Below are 19,870 nucleotides of genomic sequence, written 5' to 3'. Positions count from 1 at the left end.
GCACATCTTGAGTCCTTGGATCTATCATTCAAACAGAGAAGTTATCCATTATTTAAATAATTTTTCTAAATTTCTCCTGTCAACTACCTCCATACACTCAAAGATTCATTTCTCCTTCAGCACTAGTAAACATCTATCACCATGCAGAATCTTGTGAAAAAATTCAGGTGTCGTGTCAAGAAAAAGGACTAGAAAACTGCATATGCACTCCTCCAAGGGTATAATTATGGATTTTAAACATCAACATCATAGCCAGTGTACATAGGCAAAAAATTGGATATAAATGTTAAGGATGAAATGTCCATTGGGACTAAAATGTCTTGTATAGACCATTTTTCCATCACAAAGGCCTTGGACCAGGCAGTTAATTCTTCCAAAATAGCCTCCTTGTTAATATTAATGAATAACAATGTGAGACACTTGAAGTAGAGCACTTGATCTTTGATTCATTTCACAACTTCAATAACAAGGCATGTGAGTGGTTTGTTCAGCATGTTTTTTCCATTTTTCTTGGGATTATGACTTTTTACAACAAGTTTCTAAGGGGGAACTTATGTTTTGAAAGTGAGCATTGGGTGTTTATCCTTATCCTCCACTCTATCTTCACAAGTTGTAATCAATTGGTCTTCCTTCATCACAAATTTATTTATTTGGGCAGCTGTTAGTCTCGCTTCAGCAGTGGCCCAAACAAATAGTGATTATCCACGTCTACATTCACTAGCAACAAAAACACCATCAACACTTGTTGCAAAATCACTAAAGTTGGCTTTCAAATTTGACCTGCTATTCCTTCCCATATCAAGCTTCTCTGCAATCTGTCAAACCAAATAAAATAACTGAAATTAGAGTGAGGGCATAAATGGAGAAATTCTAGAAAATATGGTGTGTACGTCTAGTATTTTTTAGAAACATAATATTAATGTTTAAAAGATGTGTATTCAATGTTATGGATTGGGAAGGCTACAATATCACTGAATTACTCAAATTTCCAAAGAAGAAAACACAGTCCAACAATGAATGTTGTCAACTAAATTCAGATTGGACCTAAATCAATACATTGTGCTTATCAATAAAAATTTGAAGCTTTATATCACCTTAGTAGAAACTTTGATTCTTAGAAAAATATAGCTTACTTGTTCTAGTCCAAGAAATCTCATTACTAAAAAACAAGTTTTTCTTCTATAATCTCCTTTGTGCCCTCCATCACTTTCAACTGGAACTTTCCACTCTCATCTTTTTCTCATTTGACCTTGATCAATTCAATCCTTTCATCATTTCCATTGTCATCATATATAAACCTTTTTTTCAACACTTCATATGAATTGGGATCTTTAGCAAACTTGGTAATAGCTTCCTGATGGCAATAATCTACTAGAAAAACCTTAGGCCACTACCAAAAAGTGACCAAAGATCCATAATCATGGAATTGTACTAGGATACAACATGCTAGAAAATAATAGATAACTAATTTTTATTTAGATGAATATGAACAAAGACAAACCTGAGGCCAAAGATTCCCAGGAGCACGAGAATTGGGGGGTTGTGGAAGGAGATCCAAATTCACAACATTGCTACATCCATGTCTTATGGTTGTTTTTATACAATCAGTTCCAATGTCTCCTCCTCCAATGGAAACCACCCTTTTCCCTTTTGCAGAAATAAAATTTCGATCTTGCAATCCATTGTCCAACAAACTCTTGGTATTTGAATGAAGGAATTCCATGAGTCCATAGAAAAATGTATTCCCATTAATTCACGACCAGGCATAGAGATCTCTTTAATATATATATATATATATATATATATATATATATATATATATATATATATATATATATATAGATATAGATATAGATATAGATATATATATATAGATATATATATATATATATATATATATATATATATATATATATATATATATACATATATATATATATATATATATATATGTATACATATATATATATATATATATATATATATATATATATATATATATATATATATATATATATATATATATATATATATATATATATATATATATATATATATATATATATATATATATATATATATATATATGTGTGTGATGTATATATATATATATATACATATATATATATGTATACATACATATATATATATATATATATATATATATATACATATATATATATATATATATATATATATATATATATATATATATATATATATATATGTGTGTGTGTGTGTGTGTATATATACATATGTGTGTGTGTGTGTGTGTGTGTGTACATATATACACACACACACACACACACACAATAAAGCAAGGGCCTAGACTCCTATGGGAAAAATATGAATTGAAATAAAATATAGAAAGTGTGTCTTGGTTTTGTTGCACCACATGCCAAAACAAGAGCATCATTTTCAACGCAAAGTTTCTCCACAGAGAAAAGAGAGTCAACTCCGACATTTGCATTCATAACAAAATCAACACCTTCTTCTACCATCAAATCAACACATCATTAGATAGCATCAAGTTTTTTTTCATATTAGGAACTCCATACATCATCATACCTCCAATTCAATTATCATGTTCATAAACAGTGACAAAGTTCCCATGAGCTTTATTAAGCTGATCAGGAGCAACCAAACTAGTTGGCCCACTGCCCACTATAACAACTTTCTTCCTACACCCAATGGCCCATCCATATCAAGATCTAGTTCACCACATCATAGAAAATACATAGATTATTTTCAAAATGATAAGCATCATAAGAATGGCATTAAGAATTATAAAGGAAGGACATATACCATGTCCTCTTCTCAGGTGGACATGGAACCATCTAACCTTATTAAAAAGATTTATCAACGATGGCACATTGAATAATTTTAATAGATACTAGATTTTCAATCATTCCTAGTACACACAAACCTTCACAAGGGGCAGGGCATACACGTCTAGTGAATTCTGGAAAATTATTCGTTTCCACCAGTCGGTCCAATACTTCTTTCCAACGCCCTTGGTGAACTAATTCATTCCACTCAAGTATTTTGTTCCCAATACATCCACTATTATCCTGCATGGAGGAAAAGGTTTCACACGTTCAGAATATAAACAAGTGTACAGCTAGAAAAACAAAAAAAAATACAAGAACAAGGAATGCAATTAAGAAGCTTTGCAATATACAAAAAGGCAAACACTCAGACAATGAATATGAGTTATAACATATGAAGTTTAATTTTATAGCTACTTTATGTTTCACTTGATATTTTAATAAATAATTAGGGGCAAATAAATGATGTATCGACTTTAACTTGATGACAAAAGTGGGTTCCACAATTCATACACCTAACTGATTGTGTCTTCAATAGTGGCCCTGGCTTATTTTCCTCAACCACTTCTTTCCAATCATTTATCTATTATGCAACATCTCTATATGAAAGACTCTCACTCTCATACATCAGAAAGCCATGGTGCTTAACTACATTATCTATTTTTGTAGGTCTCTATGCCACCACTTTTGTTCACTTTGCTAAACTAGATAGAAATGTTAACCCCATCACAAAGCCATCACACTCAACATCTATACAACTTAATATTTGATGACATAGTCAAATCAATTGAAAGAGTCGAGGATTTTATACAATGGGTTTAATATTTGATGATGATATACATGTTATACAATTGAAATCAAAATAAATAAAAAACTAGTTGAATTACATGAAAATGTACCTTGTAAGCCTTGACATTTTTTTATGTTGATTTGAAGAAAGTTTTTCCATCCTCTTCAATTCCTTAAATGAATATTTATTCATCTATTCAGCCTCCTCTGCTTCCTTCACAGTATTCTTAGCCTTCATTTCTTGCAACACTATTTTATAGTATCGTGTTAATATTCTCACAAACTTTGGGAGGAAAGATTCAAAATTAGCAAGGAATTCTCTTGCCAGCTAATTCTTAGAGTGACGTTGGTGTTGTTGTATCATCATCTTCAATGTCATGACATCATCTTCCTCTTCAACATTTTCAAGGTCTAACAACTCGAGATTTCATCTTGAATCAAATTTTCCATCAACATTAAGAGCATAGGCAATACCTCCACTCATTCCAGCTGCAAAATTCCTCCTAGTTTCTCCCAAGATGACCACAATTCCACCAGCCATGTATTCACATCCATGATCTCTTGCTCCTTCAACTACTAATTTCGCACCTAAATTCCCCATGAAAAACCTCTCTGTTTCCATACCATTGAAGTATGATTATACACTTATTTCCCCATATAGAGCAACATTCCCAATGACAATGTTTTCTTTAGGATCAAACTGGCTTCTTCTAGGAGGGTAAACCATGATATTGCCTCTTGATAAACCCTTACAAACATAATAACTTATGTCCCCTTCCAACTCTAGGGTAACACCTGAAGAAAGGAATGCCCCAAGGCTCTAACCTGCACTGCCTGTTATTTTACATGAATCATGTATGTGGGAAACCCATCATATTGTATCTTTTTGTAACTTCATGGCTAGGCATTGTACCAAAAGCTCTATTAACATTCCTTATGGGCATCTCCATGTAAGTACGTATACCTTTCTCTATAGTTTCGTTTGAAATTGTGATCAAATCTTGGTCCAAGGCCATATCCAGACCATAATCCTGGGCCTGAACACAATATTGAGCAACTTCTGGGAGAATCTCCACTGCAGGTCGAAGTAGCAAAGAAATATTGATATTTTAAAGCTTCTCATTACTATCTACAACCTCTTTATCCATATCTATCATATATGTATGGTTGACCATCTCCTTGACAATTTTGAAACCCATCTCAAACATAAGTTCACAAACCTCTTCGGCAAGCATGAAGAATAAATTAATGACATGTTCTAGTTCTCCTACAAATTTTTCCCTTAAAATAGGATCTTGAGTAGCAATACCAACCAGACATGTTCTTCTATGACATTTGTGCATCATGATGCAACCCATACTAATAAGGGGTGATGTACTAAAATCAAACTCTTATGCACCAAGGAGAGCAGCTATGACAACATATCTTCCTGATTTTTAGTTGACCATCTGTTTGTAGAACTGTATGACCACACAAGTCATTAGCCACCAATCTTTGATGAGTCTCTGCTAGCCCAAGTTCCCATGGTAGCCCAACATTTTTTATTCTTTTCCAACGAGATGCTCCAATACCACCATCATGTCCTGAAATAAATACATGATTTGCATGGCCCTTTACTACACCACTTGCTATCACTCCATATCCAACTTCAGAGACCAACTTTATGTTGATTCTAGCTCCTGGATTAGGATTCTGCAGCAAAATCCATCAAAATAGTTAGATATGTCTTTCTCACCTTCCAACACTACAAACATCATATCTTGAACATGAAACCTTACAACATGCAAAGGCCCCCAACATTTGGTTCAGAGGAAGGCAAATGGTTTTGACCAACTTTGGTTGACAGTCCTTTTAGGAGATGTACATTTCGTTGTTCAGGCTAACAAACATTGGAAATTGTGTGTGGTCCAAGAAAAGAGGGATTGAGAAGAAAGATAATACTCAAAGAAGCCTCCAGAGTCTAGACATCCAAAATAGGAACATCAAATTATAGTCTACATTTTAGATGAAATTTATGCCTATGCATTTCATGTAAAAAAAAAAATCCCTACTAGTATTTAAGCGTAAATTATGAAATTCATTTTGCACAGATTAGTTGATAGAACTACATATAAATTTCATGAACAAAGCCTTCTAATCTTCAACTAGAATGCCCAATCCATCTCCTTCTAGGATATCCAAAGGCATGCTAAATTCTTAGATCATTGTAAGAATTCTTAAAACACCTGAACATGTTATATTTTATCTTCCTTGCATATTTAATTCCTCCACAATAGTGCAATTCAACTAATCAAATTGTTCTACTTCATCGAAAAAAGTATACATGTGAGCACAACATAGTCCCTCGTTATCTTGTTATAAGATCATAATCCCAATATTTCAGAGGGGACAAAGTCACAAGACCCACTTCATGGAAATTAAAAGACATGTTATTCAACATTGTGAGGTCATAGAACTTGTAACACACCCTTGCTAAAATAAAGTTCTAAAAAGGTATAAAGGCCAAAAGATGGAATATAAAAAAGACTCACTATACAGTTGCAATAAAGGAAGCAAAATGGTCGGGTATATTTGGCCTTTCAAATTCTACAATTGTTGGGATTCCAATAACCAAAAACCACATGCACATATACACATATCCAAAAAGTGTTATACAAGCATAAAAGTTATGGTTTGTTGTAATCTAGGCTTCATTCAAGCATAAAAGTTTTGGTTTGCTATAATATAAGATTCATTGAAGCAGAAAAGTTGTGGTTTGTTATAATTCCTTATATCTGATATGATTCTAGCTCTATAGACTAAAATAAAAAGGAAAATATTAGACACAGAGAAACTTAGTTTTGTAATACTTTGCATAACAAATTTAAGCCACAAGTTAAAAGCACTTGAAAATTGAATAGAAAAGTCATAAGTTTACAGAACACATGCACATTAAAGTCCAAATCATTTTGTATCTCAGAGGTTCAAGTTCCTTGTCAAATAGTCCTAATCAGATCACTCAAGTTCTTGAAGAAAAGTCACCAGTACACTTGGTTGATGGTCTGCACTAGAAGCAAGTACAAGGCAAAATAAGAAGAGAGAGGAGGGCTCAAAGATAAGATGTATATACATGGAATATTGTAGAAGAGAGGGTCAAGGAATCCCATCCTTACCTGAAAGGAGGATAACCAAATTAGATGGTTTGTAGGATCTCTAACTTACAATCAAGGAGAGTACAAAAGTGCTCATCTAAATGATGGCTTTCATATCCCTGCAGCAACACTTTGTAAATATCCTACGTAGTAACTGAACTTGGTATGCCAAAATTCCTTATATTTCATCTAGAGGAACCAACCCTATTACTTTAGCATCAATGTTAGCAAACTCCTCTTTCATCCAACAATGTATACTTAAATTAGAGATGATGTTGGCAATCAACCTTTTGATGGAAATATGAAATAAAAAATATTGATAATTAAATTTTGAATTTAGAAATATATATTGAATTTCCATGGTTTTTCAACTCCTAGAAAATCTCATTTGCTAGGCTAAAGATGAGAAGTTGTGCCTTGTTATGATTGAAATGTTTTTGCTAGTGGAGAAGGCACCAAGGAATACTTTTCATCCTCAATTAGGAAGAATGTAGTTGAATACTTTGGAAGAAGTTCCACCTAGCGACATGAATGTGAGTTAAGAATCCAATGGCAGAGTCTTAGGAAAAATCCATTAAAAAAGTTGATCATTATATTGTTGAATTCCACAAGTGCATAATTCTATTTCATATTTCCCAAGTCGCCTAACATGATGACATGGAAATATGAGAATCTGAAACGAGATAAAACAACCCTAGAAATAGGACACAAAGGACACAACATATATATATATATATATATATATATATATATATATATATATATATATATATAACAAATTAGTGCATTAAAACATACAAAGATGAAATATCAACAAAGATTCATTTTTTTAAGAATTTATAAACTAAAACATTTACTTGATGATGATACAAATTCAATCATACAACTAGTACTATATAAATGATGATAAAATCACAAACTACGTAAATATTGAGTCACTATGACTATAAGTGGGAACACCAATGGAAAATACAAAATAGGGTAGATACTAGAACCATTGATGGAAGAATATCATAGATCATGACTTACAATAGTTCTCCATGTCATTGTCGTAAAAATCAACATCACTTCCACTGCTCCCTCTTCTATCCTCCTCCACTATATGCAATCCAATTTATGCATCTGCTGATGTGGATGATGAAACCTTGAGAGGATCACCCTTAACTCAGAAGTAGGTTCTCTTAAATTTACTATGGAAAAAGCTACATGCCCAAAAAACATTCCCTCCTTCGTTTGACTTATTCTTGGGCCCTTGATGTCTTGTGACATACTTCCACAATGGATGCTTTTTCTCTTGAGCCTACTGCCTTGTTAAGACAAAAAAAAAAAACAACATTTGAAGTCGCTTTTGCAACCCCATTTTTAGCAAATGGAACATTAGTAGACTCTAATGAAAATGGAGGGGGGACAACATCAGTGGGGGTAATCCTCCTTTCTTTTGCCCTTTTCTAGTTGTCCTTGATGATTGAGCCATAATTTTAGTGAAATGAAGAAGAAAATGGACTATTATAGGAAAAATATTGAAGACTGGTGAACAAATATACTTACCCAGTGTTACCTCTTAATTTGACCTAAGAGATATGCAAGGTCAATGCTAAGAATAAATCAATGGAAACACGAAAGGGGACCCACTGTCACCTAGGATTCCACTTCCCAGTCTTCTCAAATGAATACAAGTCAACCCTATGGATGAGACTCTTGCTATGACACACAACAACCAAAAGGTGTCAACTCCTTGCATTACTAAAAGGGGTAGAAAAATACCAACATTTTAATCACCAAGTTTGTTTTATGTTATAGAATCCTTGAGAAACATGCTCATGGGGATATTCCATTTTAACATCACAAACCTAAATTCCAAGACTCTTCCAAGATTATAGCTTCAAATGATAAATTGAGGATTTATTCATGAGACATGAAGATGACACAAGTTTTCTGGTGTATTATTACAATCATCTATTTCATCAACACATATAATTAATTAAAGAATTGCGTTATTTATGGACCTTAAACCACAATAATCATATAACATTCATCCAATGTAGCAATGACGACTATGTAAGAAGGTTCGAAGGTTGCTAATAATAAGTAATGTTTCCAGAGACATATAATGCTTTCAATAATTTCTAAAGAGATACGCATTTTCGAGATATTCATCTTAGATGTGGGTAAATGCAAACTTCCTTTCATAAACAAGATACAAAATATTTGAACAAAGAACAAATCATATTTTCATTCCCAGTTATAAATAGGATTAACCAACCTATAATTATGGTATCAAAGTAAGCATGCCAAAACCATAGTAAAGGGTGCTAAGCAGATATAAATTTTTCATACACAATTTTCTTCAAACAAATGTGATACAACTCAATACCCTATTAGTTATACACATAATTTCATGGTGACCTTGGTGCTATATCTATATATGTATTTTATTCTTGTTAAATCACTCCTTTAAACGTAAAGAAAATAGAATATCTTATGGTGACAAATAGAGTTATCATCTCTCATCTATGCCACTCAAGATTAGCATACGAACATTTTCATGATGGTTGTAATATAGTTGGCGGGTGGGGTGGGGGGGGGGGGGGGGGGCGTTTGTGGTTTTCTTTAGGTGTTTCAACAAACAGTTATCAAACATCCCCATATATTTCTGGAAATGCACACAAATGTATGATTGATTGATAGTTGTGGCCTCTAGTAAATAGATCTAAGGTAAATTCAAAATAAAATGAAGAGTGTTGTGCAAATATTTAAAGAATTCATTTACACATTTCTTCGAACAGTTTATGTGCAACCTTATCTAGTGAAATTATTGTTGGCAAAGAATATAAAATTCAAATTTTGATCTTCAAAATTATTTATAGAACATTGAATGTGCTTTTTCCAAGCATCAATCCTTTACCAAGATAACTTTGGACCAGCATACAATGAAAATTACTAAAGCTTGTTGTTTAAATATGATATATTTTAATAGAGATATTTAAGCAAACATTTGCATGCAAACTGTTTCTTCAATGGTTATATGTCAGGCCCCTTTGGAAGAGTTTTAATGATCATTTCATGGGAAATATTATGCTATGTTTCTTCTTTTTATCCCTCATACAGAGGAATCTTCATTCTAAGGTATTTGACCTCAATTGGCAGCAGTAGAGCAGGGGATAAATGTTAAAGCCAGTGCCCAGTGAATAAGGTTGTGAGGAATGGAATGTGGTTCAAAAAAAAAAAAGAGCTACACCACCTATTTCCATATCCAATTTGGGGAATATGTTAGAGGATATGAAGACTAGCATTTTTGCATTCTCTTACAATGCAAATGGATAAGATGCAGTTGAATATGAAATAGAGAAGGCTTTGGCCATTTTCTATCCTAGATGTAGAAAGAAACATGATAAGAATACATAGCCTTTAAATACCATTGATATTTGTGAGATAATTATTGATCAACATGTTACAGATAAATGTCCATTTCTACCTCCCCTAAAGGTAGCATTGAGAGGTGAACATCCAGAAGAACCCATAGAACTTTTGTTCTTTATGAATAAGACAATAATATGACCCTCTAGGCCTTTCCAAAAATCCTACAACCATCCATATTATGCTCCTTATGGAAATCAGTATAAACAGTCAAAATGCATCCCTATTTAGCAAGCCTCACTACCAAATAAACTCTATTTCTTGAGGGAAAACCCTTAAATGCAGTCAAGCCAGGGTACTTCTTTTCAGTTCCACAAAACTATTTAATTCTTCAACCCCTATCCACTAGCAGGATGAAGACCCCAAGAACAACTACAGCAATGAGGTCGCATACCTCCACCTATAATGCTTTATGTTGCAATGACTCCTCAAAATTATAGCCAACAACAATCACCAAGAGATCCACAAATACCAACCCATCCTACAACTAAGCCAAATAATAGGTAGGCCCAACCTATATACAACAACAATTCTTCCAATTTTTAGAATTACTCACTGATATTGGTTGAAATCAATGATGTCCACCTCATTTCAAGTAAAAACAACTTATAATCCTCCACCTCCTATCATTATTGAACACTATGAAAGTGTTGAACCCCAAGGGGCAACCAAAGATCAAGAGGAGGAAGATAATGTAGAATAAAAACATGCAACAATGATTTCATCTCCTATCCCACCATTTCCACAAAGATTGGAAGATAAGAAGCCTTATAAAGCTACAACCACTCTGTTGGACGGGATTAAAAATATTTATGTAAATATCTACCTTCTTCAGGCCATCAAATAAATACCTAGCTACAATAATTCCATCAAGGATTCTTTCATCAAAGGGCCATGCATAAAGAAAATAAATCCTTCTACCATTCATGTATGGGACAACTTTTTGGTATCATGATGAGGAAGGCTACACATCCTAAGTATGTTGACCCCATAAGTCTTGTTGTGATTGTCTATATAAATGATACTCACATTACCAAAACTCGGATCGACCATGGAGTAACCATTAATTTCATGATCAAGGACACTATGTTGAGATTGAACTTTAGTTGACTTTGAGGCATACTCCCACTATTTTTCAGTGAGTATATACCTCAACTGTATATCCGAAAGGAACATTGGAAAATATAGTTGTGTCAATTGATTCATGGGAGTACCCCGCTAATTTCATTGTCTTGGACATAATGAACAGGCTCAGTGGTTACCTTCTTATTTTGGGTAAGCCATGGTTGGCTAAAATAAACACTTATATAGGGTGCGGGGTGTTAGAGCCTAGATTTGTCTCAGGCTGAAAAGACAAGGTTCTAGGTCCACATCAAACCACGCTCACCCTCGTAGCTAGCCCTACGAGGACAGGAGAGGGCTCTCTCCGGGTCAATCTCGGCAAAATATAATCGATGGGGCTCGAGATGACTGTAATAAAATCTAATCTTAGGCTATGTATTAAGTGCAAAAGATTTGATTTGAGTTTTTGAGGGTTTTGTGTTGGAAACAGGGAAAGGCAAATCGGGCTCGGGGATGAGGCACAGTTTCTGCAGAGTTCTGATTGGGGCAAGGAAGGCAATCGTTTTGATGCTTTAAAGTGAGTGAATGAATAGATCGGACTAGTGAGGAGCTAAGGAGAGCAAGAGAGTCTCAAGAATTCTCCTTAAACATATGAAAACATGAAAATTTAAACAAATTCAAAGGCAGAGCATAGCAGTTATGGATTCTACCTTAATCACTCATTTGTTCAAATTCAGAAGAAGAAGCAGGAAAATGATACACATAACACTAATGAACTTACAATTACTCATAGAAGCACACCATCAAAACATAAAGCCACATGAATCCCAAACAGTGCTGCAAAACCCTGGTCTTTCCTTAGCCAAAAATGCAGAGATAGAATGTACAATGATATGCCAAAGCAATCCCAAGTGTACAACCCTGAAAATGACTTAGAAATTACATGATATAACTATCCCAACCCATTCCCTTGCCTCTAGGGGTCGAGCTCATCATTCTAGGAGTTGTTTCAACCAATTCTAAACAAAGCACTAAAATCTAGGCAATCAAAACAACTTGCCTCTATTAGGTAGGAAACTGACATTCATTAAATGAATCCTCTAGAACAAGTAAATAAGTGCCAAAAATACATCATGTTTATCCAATTACATCAAGATAGATCAAAAATAACATCACAAAGCAAAACTATTCAAACTGGCCGAATTTCTGAGCTGGAAGGTGAAAAACTGAGCAAAAATCCTCTGTGCGTCGCACCACTTTGAGACTGAGTTTGAGGCACTTCCTGAAGTCAAAATTGAGCCCAAGTGTGCTTGTTGGAAATACCTGCCTGTCTAGTTTCCAACCCAAGTGTAATTTATGAATTTGGTTCCCATTTGAACCTCCAAAACCTCAATCTCCCAAGACTGCTTCCTGTGTGTGAAATTAGGGGCAGAGAGGTCATTTTTAGGGTGTTTTTGACCTCCTGAGGACTCTAAACTTGCCCAAAATTATTTGCCATGCACCAGCAGTCATGATTTTTCATGAAAAATCCAAAAATATAAAAAAAATTGCATTTGGATCCTCCTATCATAAGCGCGCGCCACATGGCGCGGCGCACAGGGAGAAAAACCTTGTTTTTTGTACAAAAATACCAAAAATGCCCAAATTTCTTGAAATTTGGGCTGGAGCTTCTTCATTAAGTGTTATGATGGGCTAAAGAGGCTTTGGCTAATATTTGAAGACGATTGAGCTCCCTTTGCCTCTTTTGCTTCTTTATTGCCTTTCTCAATTTTGCCTTTAAATTCCTAATTCGGGCTTTGCAGACCTTGTTTCGTGCCATGTAGTGGAAAGCCATGTGTCTCAGAAATGCATGGTCTTTCTCAGCCTTGTCCAACAGCCTCTCTAAGTGCATGTTAACTCTCTCGATATTGGCCTCTCGATCCTCATTAATCTCTTGCTCCAATGGCGTGAGCTCAATTCTTCTCCTTTGTGCAGCCTGGCGATTCTCGCGAATGTTTTGTAGCTCCATGATTGCTTGCTGATCCTCAAGCTATTTGTTCCTCTGCTCCAAGTACTTCATGGTCCACTTAGCTCTCTCCAAATCAAGAGATAAGGCTTGGATCTTTGTTTGCTGCTCCTGGATGATCTCCCTAAGCTTGGCACTTTGTGGGCCCGTATCTGTATCATCATCATGAATGAGAATGAAGTCAGTCTCTCTTTCACTTGAAGGCCCCTCATCCTGCATTGGCCTCTTGTCTTTGTCCTGTACCTGTGATGCTGATGGAGGAAGCGAGGCCCCTCCCACCCCGGGTGGAGATAACACTCGCTTTGCCACTGCAAACAAATGTCTGGTGCCTCTCTGATATGTGATGAATACCGACACACTAGCAGTCTCATGGTGCTCATACTGATGAGAAGGTCCACCTTCATGCTTAACCTCTGATAATCCCTGTGAAGCTCTGAAGAAGTCACGAGAGATGAAATCATCCCAAGTGATGCCCTGTACTCCAAGCTGATGAACCACCAAAATCTTAATAAGAGCAAAATGATAGACACTGTTAAGTTGCTGCTGAGGGGTTTTATGCTGCACAAGTGTGGTCATCCTCTCTATGTTCCGGCAAAAGAAATACGGAATGTTCATCATCCGTACCCTGGTGAAATGCATGAGCAACCTGATGTGATAAGCATAGAGACGAGAGAACCGTCCCTCACAGCTGAAATATTTCATGATCAACTTCATTAGTGGAGCATATTCATCTTTCAGATATCGGAATGGGAACACTCTCTTGAGCTGCCTCAAGAAACTGGTTTTAATGTATGGCTCATAATGTTGTCGATCAATCTTCTTCTTCTTGTTCCATGGTTCTCCAATGTTCGGTATGCCGGTTTCTAATGAGACAGATTCTGGCGTAAGTGTGAAGGTGACACCGGCTAAGGTAGCTTGATCTCCATGTAAGTGCAGCACAAAAAGACGAGCCACCTCATGATGAAATTGAACACTAGCCACCTTTTGAGAAAACTCATAGCATGATTGATGCTAAAAACAAAACATGGCAAGAGGGCAGGCCTGCAATTCTGTAAGGGTGTTCGGTTCTTCTCTAACATGTCTGCCACCTTTATGAGGCCTCCGGGGTGCCTGTTCTTCCAAGGGTGAGTCACTTTGGGTTTCCACTTCATAGTCCGATGAATGCTCAGATGCCATGACTGCTGTTTTTTCAAACTGCCTTGAAGATGAAGATGCTAATGTATGAAAACTGTTTAACTTCTCTTTAGAGTGCAAAGTCTGCCAGCAAAGGGAAAAAACAAATGAAACAGGGACTATTAGGAAGGGGAAATAATAGTGAGGAATGGGAATTATTGGGAGAAATTTGATAGGGAAATATGGGAGAGGGTTTGAGGGATTTATGTATGGGAATAGGGTTTAGGGTTTGGGATTGTTGTATAGGGTTTGAGGTGTGAGGTTGGAGGATTTAGGACAGATCATGTAGGAGAAGGGAATAATGAACTTAGGTGATAGGGAATTAGGGATTGGTGAAGACAAGGGAACAATGGGAAGGAGAAATGATTTTGGTGGCAAAACAGTGAGTTCTGAAACCTTGACAGCAAGTTTGCTAATGTTTATAGAAGGAGGGTTTGATATATGTGTTCACCCATTGTCATCCATAAACCACCATCACTAATCACAAAACTGGATGAAATATCAACATAGCAACACTACCTGGCAAATCCATGCAAGTTATGAGAAAATTGGTGAAATTTGAAACAATTTCGGGCTTTCAGGTTATGCGCCGCGCCACATACACAGTGCGCCGCGCCCATTCAGAATAACACTGGACAATTTCTCCCAGTGCGTCGTGCCACCTATTCTGTGCACCGCGCCGGCTAGTTGCAAGCAATTTCACCCCAAAACACGCACTTGCTCACCCAATTCACTTTGAAATGCTTTTCTTTGACCTTGGCATGCATAATGACATTGATCTTCATGGAAAAACCTTTATAAAGACATTGATTTGATTTTTGGTTCTTCAAAACTTTTTCACAATTAATACAACTCTATCTTTTTGTTTCCTCCTTGATTTTTTTTTGTTGAAATGATGAAATTCTTGGCAATTTTTTGTAGGAATAGCTGACATGGAATTTGGAAAAGGAGACTAGGGTTGCGCCTGAAGAATTCAATAACTGAAAAAAATTGAAAATTATTACAAAAATGAAACGTCGACTTGTCTTCAAAACAGAGTTTTGAAGAAAAGTCATAATCCGTCCATATGACGATGAAAATATTTGAAATGAAAACTTATTAAGAACCTCCCTCTAGCCTGCTGGATTTATTGGACATTGTGAAGACACAGTTTGTGAAACCCTAGACCTAGTGACTGAAAATAACTCTTGCTGGTCAAAAGACATGAAAACTAGATTTTGATGAACAGACCTGAGCCAGTAGTGCAAAGCATGAGGGGGATGAATGACAAAATCCCTTCTGACAGAGTTTATGGCATGCCCCTAGCAGAATGCAACTGAGTGAAACGAGCGAGACACCTAAAAATGAAATGAAAAAAGAGTTTTGATCTCTGACGGAGGGATGACCAGACCGACTCTAACATCAGCTCCAATGGGGATGGTAGCTCCTTGGAGGTGCCAAGAACGGCAGATCTCTGGAAGAGCTAGACAGTGCCTTCATCCATTGGGCTATGGAGTCATTATTTCGACAAACAATACAAGACTCTGACTCAATTTATTTGACTGAAACTTGACTTAAAACGACTCGATGATGAAACTATAATGACTGAAAAACTGACTTGACAAAATGAACTCAAAACTGAAATCTTTCTTCAGAATTATAGCCTTCACTTCGGGCCCCAGACTGAAGAAAAGGTCCAGCACACACTTGCAATGAAACTGAAATAAAATGGTATTTACAAGGACAATGAAAACAGAAGAAATAACTCAGAAATGGTACCATTTGAGCAGCCAACCATTGACCGGCCCTCCTGGACAATCTTCCCCGTTCATCTCCTTCAAAAGAAAGGCATTCTAACCCCAGTATGCTGCAATTTTAAAAGGACCTTTCCAGAGATTTTCAAACTTACCGTGCTTGCCCTTTTCTTCATTCCTTGCATCCCACTTTAAAACCACATCATCCAACTGAAATGTGTCCACCTTTCCTTTTCTGTCATAAATCTTTTTAATTCTCTCCTGCAACTTGAATGTGTTTTGAAAAACATCTTCCTGTGTCTGCTGCAAGTGGATCATTTGATTTAGTCTTCTCTGCATTGGATCCTCTTCACTACCAGCCTCTTGAAGAAGTTTGACTACCAGAGCTGCAAGAGAGGTAGGGAACACTGTATCAACTCCATAAACTAACTCAAAGGGGGACATACCAATGGATTTCTTCTGACTCACACGGTCTGCCCAAAGTGCATGGACCAACTTCTTATGCCAACTCTTCTTGTTGATTTCCAGCATCTTCTTAATGATATTAACCAAAGATTTGTTGGAAGACTCCGCCAATCCATTGCCTTGTGGATGATAAGTGGTTGAGTGCCCCAAAGTAATATGATATTTACTACAAAACTCAACCATCCTTTTTGACTTGAAAGCTGCTGCGTTATCAATGATTAGCTTATTCGGGCAACCAAAACGAGACAAAATATTATTCTCAAGGAATGAAATTATTACCACATCCGTAGCTTGCCTAGTGGGAATTGCTTCGATCCACTTCGTGAAATAATCTGTCGCCGTGAGGATCCATCTATGCTGACCTGAAGAAGCAGGATGAATTTCACCAATGAAATCCAACCCCCACTGCTGAAAAGGGGCACTCACCTCAATGGGCTTAAGCGGCAAAGGCTGTAATTTCTGCTTTCCTTCAAAAATCTGACAGTTATGACAGCTCTTGACAGTCTTGAACACATCAGCAAACAATGTCGGCCAATAGTATCCAACCCTCAGAATTTTATTTGCCGTTGTTTTCCAAAAAAGGTGACCGCCACAATCTCCTTTATGGAAATCCTCCATGATCTGCTTCACTTCTTTTTCCACCAAACAATTTAACAAAATGCCATCGGGATCTTTCCAATAAAGTGCAGAATTCAAAATACAAAAATTAGCAGCCTTTAACTTAAGAGTTCTAGCTTTGTTTCTAGCCATAAGACGCGGACAAATTCTGAAGGACATATATGATATCTGAATACCATGGAGAAAGAACAAACATTTATGATACCTGAAGTGACGAACTTTCCTCATTTTCATCAGACATAGCAACGATCAGATTTATGTCTAAGATGTGTAGATTTGATTCAGCTATCAACTTCGCCAATCCCTGACCTTTAACAAGCTTTGTGGGCCTTATCTCCACATCATACTCCAGCAAAGCTGTTATCCACTTGCCACGTCTTCCTTCAAGATCTGTCTGGACCAAAACATCTTTGACAACAACATTAGGAACATAAGCTAAAATATGGGAATGCAGAATGTACACACGGAAATCTTTCAGTGCTTTTACAAGTGCAAGAGCTTGCTTCTCAATAATGTTGTATTTCAAAGAAGCATCTCTTATAGTCCGGCTGAAGAAAGCAATGGGTCTCTCATGCTCATCTTTTTTCTGCATTAACACAACTTCCATAGTATGCTTCGAAGCAAACGAAAACAATATAAAATCTTGAGTATAATCCGAGCTGATTAGAACCGAAGCTGAAGAAAGAGCCAATTTTACTAAATTGAAATATTTTACAACCTCTTTCGTCCACATCACTTGGTTGTCCTTCTTAAGCATGTCTGTAATCTCCCTTAGATGTTTAGCAAGATTAGGAACAAAGCGACGCAGAAAATTCATCTTACCATTAAACGATTGAATCTCCTTCTTATTCCGGGGCAGGTCAATTTCCTGAATTGCTTCCACATGTGCTGGATCAATACGGATGCCATCCTTTGAGATAATGTGCCCAAGTAGTTTTCCTTCCTCCATGGCAAACAAGCTCTTCTTAGGATTCAGCGACACACCATATTTTCTGCACTTTTGAAAGACAATTTTCAAATGATACAAGTGTTCTTCATCTGATTTGGAAAACACGGTCAAATCATCCAGGTACACAACCAAGAAGACATCATTCTCATTTGCGAAAGCCACTCCATTGCCCACTGAAAAGTGGCACCCGCGTTCTTCAAACCGAAAGGCATTTTTGCGTAATGAAATGTCCCCCACGGAGTGGTGAACGTTGTTTTGTCTCGGTCATCTTCATGGACTAAAATTTGGTTATATCCGGAATAACCATCGAGTAGTGACATTCGAGATGCTCCAACTACTTGCTGAAGTATGTGATCCATTTTTGGCAGCGGATAATTATCCTTCAATGAAACTTTTTTGAGATTTTGAAAATCAATGAACAAACGAATCTCACCTGTCTTCTTTCGCACGGGCACCAGATTAGATATCCAATCAGAAAAACGAATGGGAACAATGATTCCTGATTTGTACAACCGATTGATCTCCTTCTCAATTGATGGCAGCAATTTTGGATTAAGCCTTATTAACTTCTGTCTGAAAGGTTTTTGATTAGGCTTAATAGGAATTGTGTGCTGAATTATATTGGTGCCATATGTTTTCAAATCAGAATAGTCCCAAGCAAACACATCGGCAAAAGATGACAACAAACTGATATATTTGGCCTTTACCTTCGGTGGCAATGTTTTGGACAGCCTTACCATCTTCGGATGTTCAGCTGTTCCAATGTTCACCTCTTCGACTCCCTTCTCCGTTGGCTGCAATGTTGGTTTACGGGCTACGTCATCATGATCAAAGAGTTCTTCTAAAGGAATCAAGCCTTTATGAATCACATTATCCTTGAGCTGCAATACGTCCATTTGATTGATTTGCACATCATCTTTTCCATCATCATGCTGTACATCAATTGAGGTATCTTTGAACTTACCTTTGTTTTGTAGAAAATCATCAATCTCCTCATCATCTTGAAAAAATTTCCAATATGATCCAGGTGGATATTGGTGGCCACCTGCCAAGTCCACCTGGACCCCCACCATTATTTCTCTCAGCATTTTCAGTTTCCTTAATTGTAGCACAACTTACTATTTTTAGCAGTTTTTCGGGTCCTGAACTTCCGGAGCCGTTTTGAGGCCCTAAACGACGTTTTTTGGGAAATCTGGGGCAACATGGGTCCATGGACCGATGTTGCCTCCCAAAGTGGCAGTGCTCGGATAGATCTTTCTAACGAGCTATTGTACGCGTCAAACGGAGATCGTATGCCAAAGTTACGACCCTGGGAAGTTGGTGTACCAATTTACCCAAACGGGGCCCACAGTTTGGCGTTTCATCTTCTAGGGTTAGGATTTGGAATGTTAAGGTTTTTCCATTGTTTCTCAACAATAAATAGGCCTTCGAGCCTCATTGTAACACAGTTCAGAGGCATGTAGCCACCACATCTCTTCTCAGAGATAAGCTACCATCGCCCTAGCTGGTTTATTTCCATTTCTGGTTGTAAGCATATTTCAGTATTTTCCATTAATGAAATGAAGTATTATTTCCGCTGCATCTTTGTGTATATGGTTATCTCTGTAATCTGTTGCGTTCCTGTTTAAATCCGGATCAGTGGTATCAGAGCGGTCTGCTTTTTCTCTATTTTTCTTTGCATGTCCCCAACAAGGTCGGGA

The 19,870-nt window shown here is 36.6% G+C and overlaps 1 pseudogene; it reads right to left on the bottom strand.

Moving 5' to 3' along the window:
- Positions 1-526: 526 nt before the first annotated feature.
- The window catches only part of LOC149139684 (glutamate synthase 1 [NADH], chloroplastic-like), a 33,500-nt pseudogene continuing 14,156 nt past the window's right edge, over positions 527-19,870 (bottom strand).

This window comes from Pinus tabuliformis, chromosome X (assembly GCF_031772625.1).
Source record: "Pinus tabuliformis cultivar Carrire ecotype Pingquan chromosome X, CPIR1, whole genome shotgun sequence".
Classification (NCBI taxonomy): Eukaryota; Viridiplantae; Streptophyta; class Pinopsida; order Pinales; family Pinaceae; genus Pinus; species Pinus tabuliformis.
The sequence above is the reverse complement of the archived record's forward strand: the minus strand, read 5'-3'. Positions and strand labels throughout refer to the sequence as shown.